The sequence below is a fragment of the Leguminivora glycinivorella genome, chromosome 2 (assembly GCF_023078275.1).
Source record: "Leguminivora glycinivorella isolate SPB_JAAS2020 chromosome 2, LegGlyc_1.1, whole genome shotgun sequence".
NCBI lineage: Eukaryota > Metazoa > Arthropoda > Insecta > Lepidoptera > Tortricidae > Leguminivora > Leguminivora glycinivorella.
In genome coordinates this window covers 29,697,487-29,717,143 of record NC_062972.1, presented here as the reverse complement: position 1 = coordinate 29,717,143, position 19,657 = coordinate 29,697,487, and the positions used below count along the sequence as shown (strand labels likewise).

The following is a 19,657-nucleotide window of genomic DNA, read 5'->3' as shown; positions in this document are numbered from 1 at the left end:
CAGACTATTACATCTTGTAACGGCACTGGAGTCTCAAGTTATATTGAGAATTCACCAGTAACAATGTGCTAACCCATACTAAATTAATTTTTATTAAGCAGAAACGTCTGCTAACGATTCTAAGCATTTTTATATTAAAGGAAAAAATGGAAAAATTTACACTTCCGGCGGGACTTGAACCCGCACCATTTTTGCAATCCGTGCAATGCTCTTACCAATTGAGCTACGGAAGCCACGCCGGACTTCGCAAATCTTTCCATGCCTTTCCTTTTGTACACACGTCTTGGGGTGACGTCTAGCACCATCTACCGACAGACTATTACATCTTGTAACGGCACTGGAGTCTCAAGTTATATTGAGAATTCACCAGTAACAATGTGCTAACCCATACTAAATTAATTTTTATTAAGCGTAAATTTTTCAATTTTTTCCTTTAATATAAAAATGTTTATTCAAATTTTGATCAGCATTATGATCAAAGCTTATTGTATGGAAGTTGATGTAGGATTATCAAGGTTTAACTTAATCTATGTTACTTTGAATAACGCCGTAGAGGTACATGTCATTCTGATCGAATACCGAGCATAAGTCAGCATTGGCTTATCTTTTGAGATGGAATCTTTTATCTAGAGAGGGTATCGCCAAACACGAAAATCGATTTTGCATTAAGTATTTATGCTCTGCTGTTTAAAAATAATTATAATTATAATAGTCCTTACACCCTGGCGGGTGCTGCCTCTGCGTGTGTCCCATGATACGGGCAAGGGCAACATCCGCTCGGTGTACCCCTTACATTTAATTAAAGTGTCGAAAGGGCCTCTACGCGTTGGCTTCGGCCCCGCGCACGCCTCCCAAAGGTCCGGAACACCATTGTTCCGTGATGGGAAAGACATACAAATAATAATTATACAAATTCGATATGTAGGCAGATCACAAATTCACAATTTTGGTTTTCATAAAATTGTTTTTCTTGCTAGAGGCGCCCTCTACCCTGAGTCTTGTCTACTAACCTTGAAAACGCATAATGTTACAATTAATTTTGGCGATGTGACTTTAAATCTTGACAATTTAATTGGGCGATTTTGTCAGTACCATAGTAAAAATTGCACAGAATGATATATAATTAACGTAAACACAGTTTCTCAGCATTGAAAACGCCAAAGTGCAGGCAATGTGAATATGACGAACTATTTCTGGCCGCAATCTCGCTTAATGTCGTTGTCGCGTGACGGAGGCCGGCAATCTTCCTATGTGTCAATTTTGCGGACCTTCAGCCCTTCAGCTGTTTGTTGTACCTACGGTACGAGTAAGTATTATTAACGCCTGGCAAAAAAGGAAATGATTTTTTTTTTCATAGCAACACGTCTTACTGTTCCCACAGAAAAGTGACTCAATAAGTAAAAATAATGAATAATAATTTCTACTCTTTTCTGCTAGGCTGTAGCCCACGCGCTGTCCAAATTCGACAGCACACACTCAGTGACCAATGACAATGATGCATAATAATTGTGTCGAAATATTAGTAGCTCAACAAAAACAAATCTGTGACGGTCAATTTAATTTAGTTTAATTTTAAAGCAGCGCTGGTGACCTAGCGATAAGAGCGTGTGACTTTCGATCTGGAGGTCGCGGATTCCAACCCGGCTCTTTACCAATGAGTTTTTCTGAACTTATGTTCTAAATGCCATTTGACATTTGCCAGTCGCTTTTCGGTGATCCTTCACCGAAAAACATCGTGATGAAACCGGACTAATTCCAATAAGGCCTAGTTACCCTTCGGGTTAGGTCAGATGGCAGTCTCTTGGGATTAGTTGTCAAAGCGGACCCCAGGCTCCCATGAGCCGTGGCAAATGCCGGGATAGCGCAAGGAGGATGATGATGAAGTTTAATTTTAAAATGTACCTACTTCAACACTTACTTCTTTACCTACTACGAGTATAGGTACTTCAATTGTTTTGCCAACCCGTTACAAAGCGTCTATACCCACCTGACAAATCAAAACTTGGAAGGTCGTGAAGGCAAAAGTATCACAACACAATATATTGTGCCTAATGGGGGGTGGAGTAACACGGTTTACACAATACTCGCTGTTCGTGCAGTAACGTCCTTCTATTATACATACATACATACATACATATAATCACGCCTGTATCCCATAAAGGGGTAGGCAGAGCACATGAAACTACTAAAGCTTCAGGGCCACTCTTGGCAAATACCTAAGGGGTTAAAAGAAAACGAAACTGTGGCCTTCTATTATTTCATACGAAAAACATTATGGGCGTTGACCCTGCACCAATGACCTTCGATTTGAATTCATTGATTATGATAGTTTCGAAAGCCTATCATATTAACAGCATCGTCTTTAAACAAAATAGTGTCTCATAATTACTTCATAACTCATTGTTTCTGTGATATTTGGTATCAAAATTTTAGGTCAAACAGTTTTAGGGTCAAAATCTGTTTTTTTCGTCATAATTAGTTTTAAAAAATTATAAAAAATAAGTATTAATTATTTTCAAAATATGGCTCTTGCGAATACATAAAATATTGAAGAACCGAAGGCCGTTGGTCTTATAATTCTATGTGTAGTGCAAATTTAGGAGATTCAACTCAAAATAATATCGATGAAAACCGTGTGGAGCCCCTTAAAGAGAGGTGATGCACAGGTACAATTAAGTCATCTTCATTATCATCGTAATGTCAGCCTTTTATCGCCCACTGCTGAGCATAGGCCTCTCTTCTAGTACGCCACTTGTCCCGGTCCTGAGCTATTCTCATAGTTGTGAGTGTTGTGACCCGCATTTTCTGGATGCCGTCCGTCCACCGAGCCAACGGATGCCAAAGCTTCTTACATCTGTAAGCGGCCATTGTTTTGTTAACATTTTGTTACTAGAAGCATCTAGAAGAAGAAAAAATGTGTGGTGTTGATCTGTGTCGTTACAATAAAGCACAAGCAACAAAGTCGTGTCCACAAACCACAAACTTTTGATTTTATGGTTATCTATCTTACAGGAATATTTTAGCGGGAGAATAGAAAGTAAATAATTAACAATTGCTAGCGAATATTATGTCAGTATGAAACTCGTAATTATCAAAACTAACTTAATTAACGTAATACTACTATATTAAAACTAACATTACTATAAAACTAAACCCTATTCACAAAACTCGTTCCGGGCCCTCTCAAATGTGCCTATCACACTCGATGCGTTCCCACGCTGAATTGCGATAGACGGCCTTTGCACCAGCAAAGACCCGGATCGAGGGTCATGGCCTGTCTCGCTGAGCCGCCACCCCAATTCGACCAAAAAAGCTTTGCCCTCTGCACACCAACAAAATTGTACAATATAAACAAAATAATATATATATATGTTAATAACCTACTTGACATGACATAGATACTATATTAATTTTTATTAAGCAGAAACGTCTGCTAACGATTCTAAACATCAACAAGAAACAAGATGTAATAGTCTGTCGGTAGATGGCGCTAGACGTCACCCCAAGACGTGTGTACAAAAAGGAAAGGCATGGAAAGATTTGCGAGGTCCGGCGTGGCTTCCGTAGCTCAATTGGTAAGAGCATTGCACGGATTTCAAAAATGGTGCGGGTTCAAGTCCCGCCGGAAGCGTAAATTTTTCCATTTTTTCCTTTAATATAAAAATGTATAGATACTATATTTGACGAAGCCTGTGCTGTGGATTTTTGTTTGTACTTATTATTTACTTTATTTGCTTATTTATTCAATAAAAATGTAACAAAATAATCTTGAGTATTAGAAGCCTGAATTAAAAATAACTTTCCCGCGTTATCTAAGTAATTAGGTCAGTCAAATATATTTTTCTAAGAAAAATAAGTCGATTCTCAGCTTGCTCGAAATTGTTTTCAAGAAATGGTTTTGTCTGCCCTAATATGGCTAATTTTAGAGAGTAAAACATTATTTTGAAATTCCCCAAAGGGATAAGTTCGCCTTTGTACTGTTCTTTACTGTAATTACTGTGTTTTTTGTTATTAATTGTACAATAAAGAGTTTACTACTACTACTTATTTTAAGTAATCCAGCATTGAGGCAACACTGTACTTCTTGGAATGTAGAAAAACTAGAAAAGTATAACCTTGTTTTTGATAAAAACTCATGTTTACAATTGGATTACTGTCAACATGGTGTACTGCAGGAAACTCTCGTTAGGTAAAAGTTCGTACGAAGTCAAGATGGCGAAGTTTGTCCCTAAATCTGGGTTAGGACAATTTCGTCGTTCGTTGTGTCGCGTAGCTGTTCATTAAGGTCAGGTCGTGGCCGGTTGGCTTTTGTCGTATTGTGAATCGGATGGTATCTCTACACACCTTTTTCCATGACGAATGGGTTGCTATGCGGAATAAAGGATGTCATAAAGTCTGGGTCAGCGTCGAAGCGTTCGGGTCGTTTTCTATGACACGGAATTGGTGATCGCATGATACTTTTTATAGAAGCGACGATATTTAACCTTTTGACGTGATCCTATGAGTTCCAGTAAAAGAAATAAAACTATGGAAACGGATTAAATCGCGTATAATGAATTTAAAATACATCCCGACGTTTCGAACTCTTTACAGCGTTCGTGGTCAACGGGTGACGGGTGTCCGTTTCCATAGTTTTATTTCATGAGTAACAATCGCGGTAACCGAAGACAATTCCAGTAAAAGATTTATTTATTTATTATTCAAATAAGTTACACAGCATAACAGTAAAAACCAAAGCACTGTGAAACTAAAAAAAGTATTAAAAAATAAACACATACAAAAAATAATACAAAATAATTTAACTACCTTAGATTTAGGTCTGGTGACGACGTAACAGCGTAAGATAACTGTGTTCTCCAGAAAATTCCTGAATTAGGTAACTGTAACTAGGTACCAGTGTTGTCAATATAACATTTAAATCTACATGAAAAAAGCGCGCATTTTAATATCTTAAAGATCTAGATTTGTTCTATTTCAAGGAATTGTATATATGTCGCAGGGAAATGGCCAAAACAGAGATTTCATCAAATCTCTAAGGGATATGATCAAATCACGCAAGATGCCAAAATGGCAAATCCATTTCATCATTTATCTAGAAAATTTCAGTCATTTGACTAAATCCCTGACTCTGTTTAGTGAAATCACAAAATCGGCCAATAGACACGCCACGTTTCGTCATTTCACTAGATTTGTTTAGGGATTTGATAAAATCCCTGATCCACGGCAGTAAGTTGACGAAACGAACTCAAAAAGTCAATTTATTTTAACATTTCGCTAAACGAATTTAGGGAAATGATAAAGTCTTAACTGAAATATGGTATACATATAATAAATATGGTGATTTGATCAAATCTCTGGACAGGTTTCGTCGCGAAATGATGAAACAAGTTGACTTTATAATCTCGTTTCGTCAACTTACTGTTGTGGTTCAGGGATTTTATCAAATCGCTAAACAAATCTAGTGAAATGACAAAACGTGCCATGTCTATTGGGCGATTTTGTGATTTCACTAAACAGAGTCAGGGATTTAGTCAAATGACTGAAATTTTTTAGAGAAATGATGAAATGGATTCGCCATTTTGACATCCTGCGTGATTTGATCATATCCCTTAGAGATTTGATCAAATCTCTGTTTTGGCCATTTCCCTGCGACATATACAAATGTTACAACCATTCTGTGACATCCATTTTGGCTCATATAAATTATAAACTCATTTCTAATTTTTTTTTGTAATACCGATTTGTCATAGATTTCATAAATTTATTTCTCATAAATTTGTTTCGTTAATATTTTACAATGTCATTGTTCATAATAATCTTTAGTCTGATTTATTTTTTTGTGCAAAAACATTTATAAATAATCTTGCAAACGTTTTTAGGTTAATAAAAAAATTACTTCTTTTCTTAAATCAAAAATGTCAGAAAAGAAATACTTATTAAGCTGAGAAAACGTTACACCGTTTCAAGGCCAACAAATATTTTTGTTATTTTTCTCATTTTGTCCCGACACGGACCGGATTTTACGAATTCCAACAAAATTTTATCCATGTCAGTAATAAAGTGAAATACCGATGAAGGTATTCATTGAATTTTGATACCAGTCATTGTGTTCTGAGTAAATAAAAGCGCACTTCATTCACAGAATTTCTATTGTGTACAAAATAATTTAAACTAATTTGAACTAGTAGTTTGCCGTGGTAACTCGCATTCAACAAAAACTACCACCAACATTCAGATATATGTTATGATAATATATTTTTTTAGTTGGTATAATGGTTAGTATACATTATAAAGTGTTTATAGTACATAATCATTTATTCATCATCATCAAATATGTAAATAATAAATAAATAAATATTGGGAACACCTTACACAGATCAACTTAGCCCCAAACTAAGCAAAGCTTGTACTATGGGTGCTAAGCGACGACATACATACACACTTATATACATAGAAAACATCCATGAGTCAGGAACAAATATCTGTGCTTATCACACAAATAAATGCCCTTACCGGGATTCGAACCCAGGACCGCGGCTTAGCAGGCAGGGTCACTACCAACGGGTTCGAATTCCGATAAGGGCATTTATTTGTGTAATGAACATGAACACAGATATTTATTTGTTCCTGAGTCATGGATGTTTTCAATGATAGGTTGCTATGTGTTAGGTGTCCAAAAAAAAACTATCGTTGTTTTGTCTAAACCAACGTATACCAAACGGCCTACCTCGAACCATTTTAACGTTTTCCACTCCGTGTCTGATAAAGAATTTAGAAGTACGACAGAGAGCAACAAGTCCAACGTAGTACGCCGTAGACCCTTGAGTGACCCTCAGCTTAAGGCTTTATAGTAAAAAACCTATAAGGTACAGCGGGGCAAATCTCGACTGGGGGGCAAATGTACCTGGTCCATTTTATCCATGTTTTACAATGTTTGCATTATTAAATAGAGTGTCCACCGGTTATATATGGTAGGCGTGTTCAGTGGATACATGTAGAACTCAACATCATTGTGTAATAATGGTAAAAGTGGATCAGTTACAATTGTCCCCTAGTCGAGATTTGCCCCGCTGTACCTTATCAACAAATGTCCAATCTATAAATTCAAATTGCCTTCGGGAAAGTTACAAAATTAATTTCTCTAATTGAAAAATTCCCCAAAAAGGCACCGTTGACTAATTTGTTTCAAAGTTGATTTTTAACCCGATATTGTTAACTTAACGAAATTAACTTTAAACTTAACGATAAAATCTCCCCTTCGGCGATTAAGTCATAAAAAGTTTCAACATTTCACTTCAGCAGTCGTAAAGGACGTAAAGTCGTGTCGTGAGTAGCGGTCTTTAGCCATAAATTAGTTGCCGAACTAATAAAATAAATCTACTTGGTAAACATAAATGGGCAGGAGACAATAACAGTAGGTCATATTGATAGGTCATCGCCAGATCCCTAAGTCTCAGTAGTGTCTCAGTCCGAGTAGTGTCTCAAGGTCGCACATTATTTAAGCTCTGAACAAGAATAGACGACTTTATTTTTCCTGACAGAATTGGAAGCACTGCGTAGAAATAACTTCTACAACTTCAAAACCAAATAGTTCGACACGAAGACAGTTACGTAGTCTATTATATTCTGTGTATGTCTTTTTAACGCTCGACGCAAAACCGACGGGGTGTTATAAGTTTGACGTGTCTGTCTGTCTGTATGTTTGTCTGTCTGTAACATCATAGCTCCTGAACCGATGAACCGATTTTGATTTAGTTTTTTTTGTTTGAGAGCTTAATAATTAGTCGGGAGTGTTCTTCTTAGCCATGTTTCGTGAAAATCGATCAACTATGTCGGATTTTTTTTCTTCAAAATTTTAATTTTAAATTAAATGAATTAATTCTAAATGCATTAATTAAACTAAGAGAGATAAGAGTGCCTATGCCAACCATATTGGTAGCTCTTACTAATCACTAGGACTTATTTTTATTTAACAAATGTAAGTTGACTTCACTAACTATATCGCCAAAATTCAAAAGGTCCAAAAATTTTCACGTTACGCTCTGAGAGAAGCATTTCAACCGCTACTTACTCGAATCCCATAGATTTTCTTGGTATCTATGATTACAGTACAATAAACATCGGTTAAAGATTCGGGTTTTATATCTATCTTGCTCGCACTTATGCGATCCCGATAGGAGCCGAAGCCGAAGGGTAAAAGCCGAATCGTTACCTGATTTTAATCGCACTGTAGTATTAGCGACTTCTACATGAAACACGAAAATCCATGCACTCTTACTATTAGATTGGAAAATTAATTGCCTCCAAAGTGAAAAGAGTTGAAAAACCTGGCCAAAAAACAGTCTACATATTACTGTGTTTTTTTTTATTTATTAATTTATTCGTATGGCGCATTTACATAAACTTTCAAACAATATGTAACTAGAATTATAAGTCCACATTCAGGGTCCCAAGTCACGAGATTGCGTCAGGTGTTAATTTAAAAAGGTCTTCCGGAGGGCCTGGAAAAGCATGCAGAGGGCAGCGCTGTATAATGTGCTCAATGGTTTGAGCCCCTTCACCACATTCGCAGTGGGCAGAGTCCCGCCAACCCCATTTATGGCGGAGCGCCCGTGACCACGACCAGTCCTCAGTCTGTTCACTCGACACCAGTGTTCATTTTGGTTCGTTAATAATTATGTTTGTAAACTCCTCATTATTTGTTAAAGATACCATTTAAATAAGTCCCGCTGTATTACTTTCCTCGTGCGTTTAAACATTAATGTTTGGCCATTGCTGGAAACGATTACGTCTCGCTAATTCCATAGTCGAATTAACATTCCACCATCACCGGCTTGGTTACGTAAATGTAATCGCTTTCGTATGTCGCAGACAAGGTTTCATGTGTTTTCTTTTCCGGTAAGTATTACCTAATTTACTAAATGTTAACTATCTGCGGATCATCGTCAGCTTCAAGTCAGTGACTGGCAAGAGGCTGCGCAGGATTGGGACAGGTGGCGACCTCTCATTTCGGATGCCAAGATCTTTGGATAATTTAGCAAAAATAGTTAGTTATTATCCTGTAAAACATCAAACTAACTTTTTTTTACGTTTATGATTCAAAGTCATCATTTAATTCTACCATGGCTGGCTTTGGGCAGCAATTTAAAATTTAGAATAAATTACTTTGTACTCTTTTGGATTGTGGCATCTTTGTCATTCGTTTTTGAAGTATTACTTAAATATCCTTTACCAGTTGGTGTGGTGAAATAGTAGGTACAACAAGGGCATAAAGTGACCCATTTTTACCCGAGGTAGTTTTTTGGTTTGAGAGAAGCGAATACCAAAATAGTAGACAAGGTTAAATATGGACATTTATGCCCTTGTTGTACACTCTATATTTCACGTCGATTGCGAGGAAATAATTATATTTTTCACGGCAATTTACACCACGAAATTGTCGTAAAGTGAAAGAATAATAATACATATTTCCGCCAACTTGTTATTTTTTTTTAATTTTCAACATGTGATCAGGGTTTCAAACGCTTGGTTTTCTTCCAAGTCAAACATTATTGAACGATAGTCGTCTCCTATTTTATGTGATTTACTAAATTTAATGAAAAAATACGGAATTCTTATAAATTGTAGCAAAAATAAAATAATACAGTTTGTCATTTACACAACTTTATTGGTCAGTAAAATTGTTCAGTATGAAGTTTTAACTGTTTGGCTGTTGAGACCAATTGATTACCTTAGTTTTAGAAGAAAATTTTACTTTATGCTCTAAAGCATAAAATGCAAACTTTCTTTTTTAATTTTAACTGATCGGCAAATGGGCCTAGTCATCCCCTGATGTAGTACGATGGAACACACCGCCTCTCTATTTACTCTTGCTTTAGAAAGAAGACCTACTTAAGTCAAATCTCTCAGAGACAACAGGATAGATGACGACCTGCCTGGCCTAACGCGTAGTGACCCTGCCTGCCGTGTTCGAATCCCGGTAAGGGCATTTATTTGTGTGATGAGCACAGATATTTAGTTTGTTCCTGAGTCATGGATGTTTTCTATATATATATAAGTATTTGTATAATATATAATATATCTCAGTACCTGCAACACAAGCCACCGTGATCTTACTGTCATGTGGGACTTAGTCAATCTGTGTAAGAATGTCCTATAATATTTAATACTTATTTATTTATTTATTAATAAATGGCCAGAACGCATTTTATTCCTTAGCCTTAGTTCAAGAGTAAACGTCTTCTTAAAACGGATTAGAAATTTACAAAACAAATTTCAAATTCCAAAAGATTTAATTTTCAAAGTCGAGAATTGAAGCCCTCGGTTTGAAAGTCGTATGCAATAAGCGGCAATAAACTTGTTATCGTACCAAATTGAGGACTAAGGCAGATTTGAGACCTTGAAACTTTAGAACAATGTATGTGTGTGTATAAAGCTGTGTCTACACCGGCGTGGGTTGTGTTGTGTAACGTCATACCTCTATAATTTGTGTCTTTATAGCGCATTCCCTAATAAATAGTTCTTTAATGTGACTGGTGCGTAATGCCTAGTTATGTACAGTTATTTGCAAACATACCTTTTTCTACATCTATATCATAATTTTTCAACAAAAAGTACAGATTTATAATCTAAAATCGCATAGTGGGTCTATCACACGAGTTTAGAAAACCTCCTGTTCAGACTCCACTAAATAAGTACTACACAGATTTTATAAAACGTTTAACTTACTGAGTCGTGACGGTGTGGACACAGCTTTATATTATTATAATTTAGCATAGTACGATCAAAGCATTTAATGAGAAAGCCTAGATAATTGACTTAAGTCATTACTTGACATAAGTTCTAAGCCTCAATTTAAACACAGATTAGTACAGAATATGGACTGAATACATAGACGATTCATAGTTATTTGGTATTGTAGTACCCTGTCTGTCAGTGTTAGTGCCCTATCGTCAGGTGTTATGTAGTACCTACAAGTAATCAAACAGCAATATATTTACAACTAGGGCACAAATCAAATTATTTTATTGAATATTTTTGAATAAAAAGTAAAATTTCCAATTATAAGCAATATATTTATTAATTAGACTTAACTTGTATTTCATCTCATTTAAACTGGGCTTAAGAATTTGACATGCTCGAAATATTTATCAAAATCAATCAGGATCGTTTCATGTCCAGTGTAAAGGGATAAGATCCTCATACTCGTATCATTATGATGATGTGTGTAAGGTGTCCCCCAATATTTATTTATTTATTTATTATATCATGCTTTGATGGTAGTATGAGGATTGACCAATCTTTATCTACTTACTCATCTTTGGTTAAGACTTATCTTACATTACAAAGGTCAGACAGATATTATGGGTCGCCGAAACTTGGTAATGTAATAATACCTATTTGGAAACTGTACGTGGCATAATACTCAAATTTTAAACAAAGTAGACTTTATTGAGATGATAAAGATATTTGGTACCTACAATCAAAGGCAAATAAAATTATTCATGAATTCTTTTGAAACACTTATCAATGTTTTTATTCTGACGATTATGTCTGAAATAACCTTTTGATAATATTTTTATTTTTAATAGGAACAAAATGATGTTTCAATTTTATTGAATTATGTTTTGTCTTAACATTAATATTGGCCTTTTGCCTAGAGCAAAAGTAATAGAATATTATTTGATAAGTACAAAGAAAACATTACAAACCCGTTACAGAATGTAATATTTATTTATTTAGATAATATTTATTTTAGAAAAGAAAAAATTTGTTCATTAATTATCCTCTATTAGTTCATTTATTTTGTCGAAAATCATACTAGACGTTCATACTACACAAATTTTATATACTATTTTTATTGTGTTTTTTGCTAAAGTAGGACTTAAACCGAGAAATTTATCTGCGCATTAAAACAAAAAAAAAACATCTCTGAAAATATGCATACAAAATCCTTTAAAAAACGTTTTTTCGTTCAAAAAAAACTATTCGACAGGCTACATAGGCCAATCAGATTAGACTGAAAAAAACCGTCTACAAAAATAAATTACTTTACTAAGTACTAAGCCGAAATGTTGAAATGGTGGTGGTGGTGCTCGATAAGTATTAAGTACGTTTAATCCGAGTTTTGTTCATCCCAGGAGTTGCGAAAAATCTGATTTTACTGGTCTAAAAATAATAGCAGAATCATATTATTCTAATTAACCAAAGGTAAAATATATTCTATTGAAAATATTTCAAGTGCTATCTTAAAGTAGTCACACCACTATATATATAAATTAAAACCAAAATAAATTACACATATGAAAGAAAAAGTGACCAAGGCATACAGTGCCTGAGGCTGAAATCGAACCAGCGTACTCTGCAGCGGCAGGCGCCTGTTTCCGTTCACAGCTCGTTGTTGGTGGTTTTCTTCCAAAGGTGTAATTTATTTCAGTTTTAACAGAATCATACTTTACCGTATTAGGTATTTCTTAATTTTATTTAACAACTATACAGAATGATTCATGAGTCGTGAGCAGGAGTGAACAGGGTACTAAGTCATAGTTAAGAAAAAAAAAACACAATTCAGTGTCGCCCCATTATAAAAATTGCTCAGTGTGACCCTTCCCAGTACCCTGTTCACTCCTGCTCACGACTCATTAATCACCTTGTATAGCATACACATAATATATGTACATATAACTACTACCAAAACCGTATGCAATTTGCCATGAAAATATTGATAACAACTCCCATTAAGCCACCATTACAAGTTTTGACGACGTCTAACCGTCATTAACCGACATCAAGTCAAATACGTAATGACGTAATGAAACGTTTACTGTTGCTGGGTTTTAAATGTTCTTTGTAGTTTGTTGAAAGATTTCAACAGCGCAACTACTAAACGTGAAGATTTTGGTCGTGTCTTGGCTTTATAACTTTGACGACCGGTCTGGCTTAGTTGGTAGTGACCCGCTAAGCCGCGGTCCCGGGTTCGAATCCCGGTAAGGGCATTTATTTGTGCGATGAGCACAGATATTTGGTCCTGAGTCATGGATATTTTCTATATATATATATATAAGGATGTATTTATCTATTTAAGTATGTATATCGTCGCTTAACACCCATAGTACAAGCTTTGCTTAGTTTGGGGCTAAGTTGATCTGTGTAAGGTGTCCCCAATATTTATTTATTTATTTATTTATATCTATTTAAGTATGTATATCGTCGCTTAGCACTCATAGTACAAGCTTTGCTTAGTTTAGGGCTAAGTTGATCTGTGTAAGGTGTCAAAAAAAACAACTGTCGGTTTGACATAATTTACGCTCTCACCCGCGAATCCATACTGGAACTCGAGCATTATAAAGGTTCATAATAAAATAAAAGTTGTGCTAAACTGCCAGGAGTGTGGTACTGGTACACATTACCAGAATACCGGAACATGTCCTTGCGTACGTCTACCTATTTACAATCTAGTAAAGTACTCTGCAAATACATAGAACAGTCCGTTAGTGCATTTTCACATTATCCGATCCGATATCAGATGTGGGTCCGATATCCTATACATATAAGATACAGCGAGACAATTTCGACTGGGGGACAAATGCAACTAATCCAAAATTCCATGTTTTACAATGTTTGAATTATTAATTAGAGTGTCCATTGGTTATATATAGCACGCGTGTTCAATGGATACATGTGGAACTCAACTTAATAGTGTAATAATGAAAAAAAAATGGATCAGTTACAACTGTCCCCCCGTCCAGATTTGCCCCGCTATAACTGATTAAAGGCGCCATCTTTGAGTTTCACCCTTGACATCCGATATCGGATCGGATAATGTGAAAACGCTCTTAGGCAGACTGATGATCCCATAAAAGCATCGTCAGCAAAATGTTATTTGAACACAAGATACTTAAACTTCAAGCCTTACAAATAACTCAGTAAATAAATAATCCCAATATTTATATTACTTAAGGTGGATGTACCACTGCTCGACAGGTTAAGGGAAAATATTTATGTGTTTCGTGATATTACGATAATTTACCCATCTATACAAAACATATCCATCTTTTTTGGGAGATGTGACCTTTAACTTTGTTAAATGCAATTAGTTTCATACAGTGATAATATAAAAAAATCTCAAAATTAAATAAAACATAAGTCAATACGCTTGTCCGAATAACTGACAGGTGCTTTTGCTGGCAGTCCTAATAGATGACATCTAAGTATGATTCAGGAAAAACAGTAAAAAACAAGTGTTTTGGGTTAAAATTTACTACAAAATTAAATAATTTAATAAAAAAAAACGTATTCTGTTGATAACATTTACTTTTTACGTGTTACATTTATGTAATAAAATATGTAATTTACATTTATGTAATTTCTTTGCTGCCGAGGCGATGGACGAACCCCTTAACACATCTTCTATGGCCTTTTCTAAGTCTTCTTGAGAATATCTCTTCCACTGACCTTTATCAGGCGGCATTTCTGAAAATATACCCAAAGTTTTGTGAAAAATGAAATGTCAAGCACTACCCAAAGAAATTATACAGATTTCACTACATTTAACGAGAAAACATATCAATAAAACCGTAAAAGATATACAAAAAACTGTCTATGTGCATGTAATTTGTTTTTTTCAGTAAAGTTAATGTGACTTACAGAAAAATATGCTGATAATATGAAACTGTAAACGATTCGTTTTGGCTACTTTAATCGTGATATCCTGGAAAAACGGCTCGACAAACATTGGGACTTGGAAAATAACGTAACAGTCCCAATAAATGCCAGCCGTGTCGAGTTTTAGACTTGCGACGGTTTTCAGTCCTAATAAATGACACGCTTGTTTATCACAGTAACAATGAACGAAATCGACATTTAATTACTTAAATATCTTCCCGCACATTCTAGCACCAACACAATTATAGAATATGTTCACAACTTACCGTGAAAGTATTTCAAATAAGTCAGCAAATACGAGCAAAGCTTTACCAAATCGCTAACAAAATTGAGAGATTGATTGCTCATGACAATGTCATCACATATATTATTCATTAATTGAAAAAAGTTTCTATATTTTATAATATGGCGTATGAAATGTGAAGGCTACAAACATTTCTCATCTAATAAATCTAATTGCGATGAATGTAACGGTAATCTTATCTTATTAATCGCTATTTAAACCATGGGTGACGAGTACTAGTACCGCGTCGAGCACTAGTACATCCACCTTATTATTTTATTATAATTATTATACGAGTATCTACCTACATAATCTTATACCTTTAAACGAGCAATTCTTGTATATTTATTTATTTATTTATATATATACCGACGATATCAGAAACCGCGCTAACGATTTCGCTAAAATTTGTTATGTGGGGGTTTTCGGGGGTGAAAAATGGATCTAGCTTAGTGGAGGTGAAAAATGGATCTAAGTCCCGGAAAACGCGAATTTTCGAGTTTTATGCGTTTTTATTTCGCGTTAGTAAACGCAAAATATGGTCGTTAATTTCGCCGACCGCGATCGGCTGGGCGTAGCTCAGTCGTAAGAGGTCAGTCTAATGTTCGCAAGCACATCGCAGGTATCAGGGTTTCGAAGCCCGGCCAGAAATAAAGTTTTTTTTTTGTATTTATAAGAGTTTTTTTTTTATCTAAAGACCGATTTTTTTATCTAAAATAGAACTGAGCTTGGTCGCCCAGATATTATATGTATCTATTCAAGTATCTATCTAATAAATAAACGCCTATTATGTAAATAAATAAATAAATAAATAAATATTATGGGACATTCTTACACAGATTGATTGAGGCCCACGGTAAGCTCAAGAAGGCTTGTGTTGTGGGTAAGGTGGATGTACTAGTGCTCGACGCGGTACTAGTACTCGTCACCCATGGTTTAAATAGCGATTAATAAGATAAGATTACCGTTACATTCATCGCAATTAGATTTATTAGATGAGAAATGTTTGTAGCCTTCACATTTCATACGCCATATTATAAAATATAGAAACTTTTTTCAATTAATGAATAATATATGTGATGACATTGTCATGAGCAATCAATCTCTCAATTTTGTTAGCGATTTGGTAAAGCTTTGCTCGTATTTGCTGACTTATTTGAAATACTTTCACGGTAAGTTGTGAACATATTCTATAATTGTGTTGGTGCTAGAATGTGCGGGAAGATATTTAAGTAATTAAATGTCGATTTCGTTCATTGTTACTGTGATAAACAAGCGTGTCATTTATTAGGACTGAAAACCGTCGCAAGTCTAAAACTCGACACGGCTGGCATTTATTGGGACTGTTACGTTATTTTCCAAGTCCCAATGTTTGTCGAGCCGTTTTTCCAGGATATCACGATTAAAGTAGCCAAAACGAATCGTTTACAGTTTCATATTATCAGCATATTTTTCTGTAAGTCACATTAACTTTACTGAAAAAAACAAATTACATGCACATAGACAGTTTTTTGTATATCTTTTACGGTTTTATTGATATGTTTTCTCGTTAAATGTAGTGAAATCTGTATAATTTCTTTGGGTAGTGCTTGACATTTCATTTTTCACAAAACTTTGGGTATATTTTCAGAAATGCCGCCTGATAAAGGTCAGTGGAAGAGATATTCTCAAGAAGACTTAGAAAAGGCCATAGAAGATGTGTTAAGGGGTTCGTCCATCGCCTCGGCAGCAAAGAAATTACATAAATGTAAATTACATATTTTATTACATAAATGTAACACGTAAAAAGTAAATGTTATCAACAGAATACGTTTTTTTTTATTAAATTATTTAATTTTGTAGTAAATTTTAACCCAAAACACTTGTTTTTTACTGTTTTTCCTGAATCATACTTAGATGTCATCTATTAGGACTGCCAGCAAAAGCACCTGTCAGTTATTCGGACAAGCGTATTGACTTATGTTTTATTTAATTTTGAGATTTTTTTATATTATCACTGTATGAAACTAATTGCATTTAACAAAGTTAAAGGTCACATCTCCCAAAAAAGATGGATATGTTTTGTATAGATGGGTAAATTATCGTAATATCACGAAACACATAAATATTTTCCCTTAACCTGTCGAGCAGTGGTACATCCACCTTACTCAGACAACGATATAATATATAATATCAAAAATGGTGGTGATCCGTTTAAGGGCGTACTCAGTATCATATTATTATCAGGAAGAAGTAGAAGAAAATTTTTTTTTCGCTAAAAAAATTTTCACTTTTGTATGAGCCGGGCCGCGCGAATCGGTCGAATCTCCATACAAAGTTAAAAAAATTTTTCGCGAAAAAAATATCCTACTTTTTCCTGATGAGAATACGATACTGAATACGCCCTTAAACGGATCACCACCATTTTTGTTACACCCTGTATACATAGAAAACATACATGACTCAGGCACAAATATCTGTGCTCATCACACAAATAAAAGCCCTTACCGGGATTCGAACCCGGGACCGCGGCGTAGCAGGCAGGGTCACTACCGACTGCGCCAGACCGGTCGTCAAATGTATTTTTTATTTACGTATTTACAAAATGTATATATATTATTTTTGCTCCGGCAGACGAAGCCCGGAATATTATTCACAAACACAGTTCACAATGCTTAATAATCTTGGCTTTCCTAACGAAATAATCATCCCACGTGTTTAGTAATTAGGAAAATTATAAAAAGGCTAAATGGTTTTCCTTTTGTTGATGTTGTTTTAAATTAACTAGGAGGTACCTTGCTTAATTGAATTGAGTTCTAAGAAAAGAGCTAAGGGAAATAAATAATTTAATAAGTAATGAGCTCAATCAAAATTTTCAGCGTCATGATTTATCTTTTAATTTAAGTTTTTTTTAACATTTTATAAAATATTTCCTAAACAGTTATTTTTAATAGGTCGTTTAGTACATTTTCATTTAAGTACTAGGCCAATTTTCTTTGTACAATTAGAAAAAGAAACGTCAGGTGTCAAGTAAAATTTTTTTCAATCAAATTTTGTAAACAACATTTATTATTTCTTTTTACATAATTTATTTCTTGTATATTGCCTAAATTAACAGTGAAGTAAATAAGTAATAATAATAATATAATAAGTATCACGTATGCGACATCAACTCGAACATGAACTCTCAAAGTGACCCTCCTCCTGATGATTCTGTGCAATGCCCCCATTGCCCTCGAAAACTTAAGAAAAAGGGAATACTACGGCATATCCGATACGCCCACTCCGACGATCCACCTCCTGTAACTGTCCACGCCATACAAAAAACTAAATTAGAGGAAGCATTTGGAGCTCCCTATCTTAATGGAAAAGGATTAATGACAGACATATGGCACAAACGCTGGAACAAAGTGTGCAGCCTGCACGGCAAACATTATGACCTCCCTTCAAATATACTAAGTAGAAGATTTGTTCATAAACTTGCTGATGAAATTCAGTTACTTACAAAATCAGACTATCCTTCAGAACGCCTCCTTATCTTTGTTGCCGTCATGTTACAAAGAGACAGAAATGTCAAAAAAGCAAAAGATATCACCAGACAAATTGAACGACGCCAACGATTATGGGATGACGAAGAATTTGATATACTTATAACCGAAGCCACAAAAGCTGACTATTCACTTCGTAATTTCCATAATAGGCAAAATGTCAATAAAGGTGACGACGCCACAAAGATTTTCACGCGCCTTGTTCATAGTGGGAAAACTCGTGAAGCCCTCAACTGGCTTCTAACGAAGGATAACAACAAAATTCTTAAACCTGAAGACGAAATTGACGAATCTGGTAAACCTGTCATGGATGCCTTGCTTGAAAAATACCCCCACGCAGTCAACCCCGACCCCAACCTTTTTACAACTCCAGGTGACCCCTCGGACTCGGATTTGCCCCTGCTTCTGGAAGTCGACATTACATGCGAACATGTGGAGTCAGTTGCCAGAAAACTACATGGTGGAGGAGGCCCGACAGGCAGTGCAGCCGAAAATTGGAAAGACTACCTATTACGATTCGGTGAGGCAAGCCAGCATTTGAGGACTTCCATAGCTCAACTAACTATGAAACTAAACAATAGTATTGTACCATGGAACCAAATACAAGCTTTAATGGCAAGCCGACTTGTGGCTCTAGACAAATCTCCTGGAGTGAGACCAATTGGCATTGGCGAATGCTTACGCAGGATCCTTTCGAAATGCATGATCTTGGCCTCCGGCTCTGAAGTTACCGAAGCCTGCGCACAAATGCAACTCTGTAGTGGATTAAGTTGTGGTATCGAAGGAGCCATACATGCTATGAATAACCTCTTTGAAAAGGAATGTCTACCTGGCTCTCAATGGGGTATGCTACTTGTTGACGCCAACAACGCCTTTAACTCTGTAAACCGACAACTTGCTCTTTGGCAAGCTAGAATTCACTGGCCCCACTGCGCTCGTTTCTTGTACAATACATACAATGGACATGCAGAACTTATTATCTGTGACTCCAATATGAAATTGTACAGCGAAGAAGGAGTAACCCAAGGTGACCCACTTGCCATGCCGTTATACGCCCTCGCAACACTCCCCATAATAAACCAACTTAAATCCGAACCATCAATTACCCAGTGTTGGTATGCCGATGACTCCTCTGCTCAAGGAACCTTTAAAAACTTAAGACATTGGTGGGATAAACTTAGTC

The 19,657-nt window shown here is 35.5% G+C and overlaps 2 long non-coding RNA genes across 2 annotated transcripts; one reads left to right on the top strand and one right to left on the bottom strand.

Annotated features, from left to right (window-relative positions):
* Positions 1–14,295: 14,295 nt before the first annotated feature.
* Positions 14,296–14,995, bottom strand: LOC125234371. Its single transcript, XR_007177994.1, has 2 exons — positions 14,931–14,995; positions 14,296–14,472 (listed from the first exon to the last, which is right to left on the bottom strand). It is a non-coding gene; the product is annotated as an uncharacterized LOC125234371 (long non-coding RNA).
* A 1,059-nt stretch (positions 14,996–16,054) lies between these two features.
* On the top strand, positions 16,055–16,754 carry LOC125234420. The gene is made up of 2 exons (XR_007178001.1): positions 16,055–16,119; positions 16,578–16,754. It is a non-coding gene; the product is annotated as an uncharacterized LOC125234420 (long non-coding RNA).
* The last annotated feature ends 2,903 nt before the right edge of the window (positions 16,755–19,657 follow it).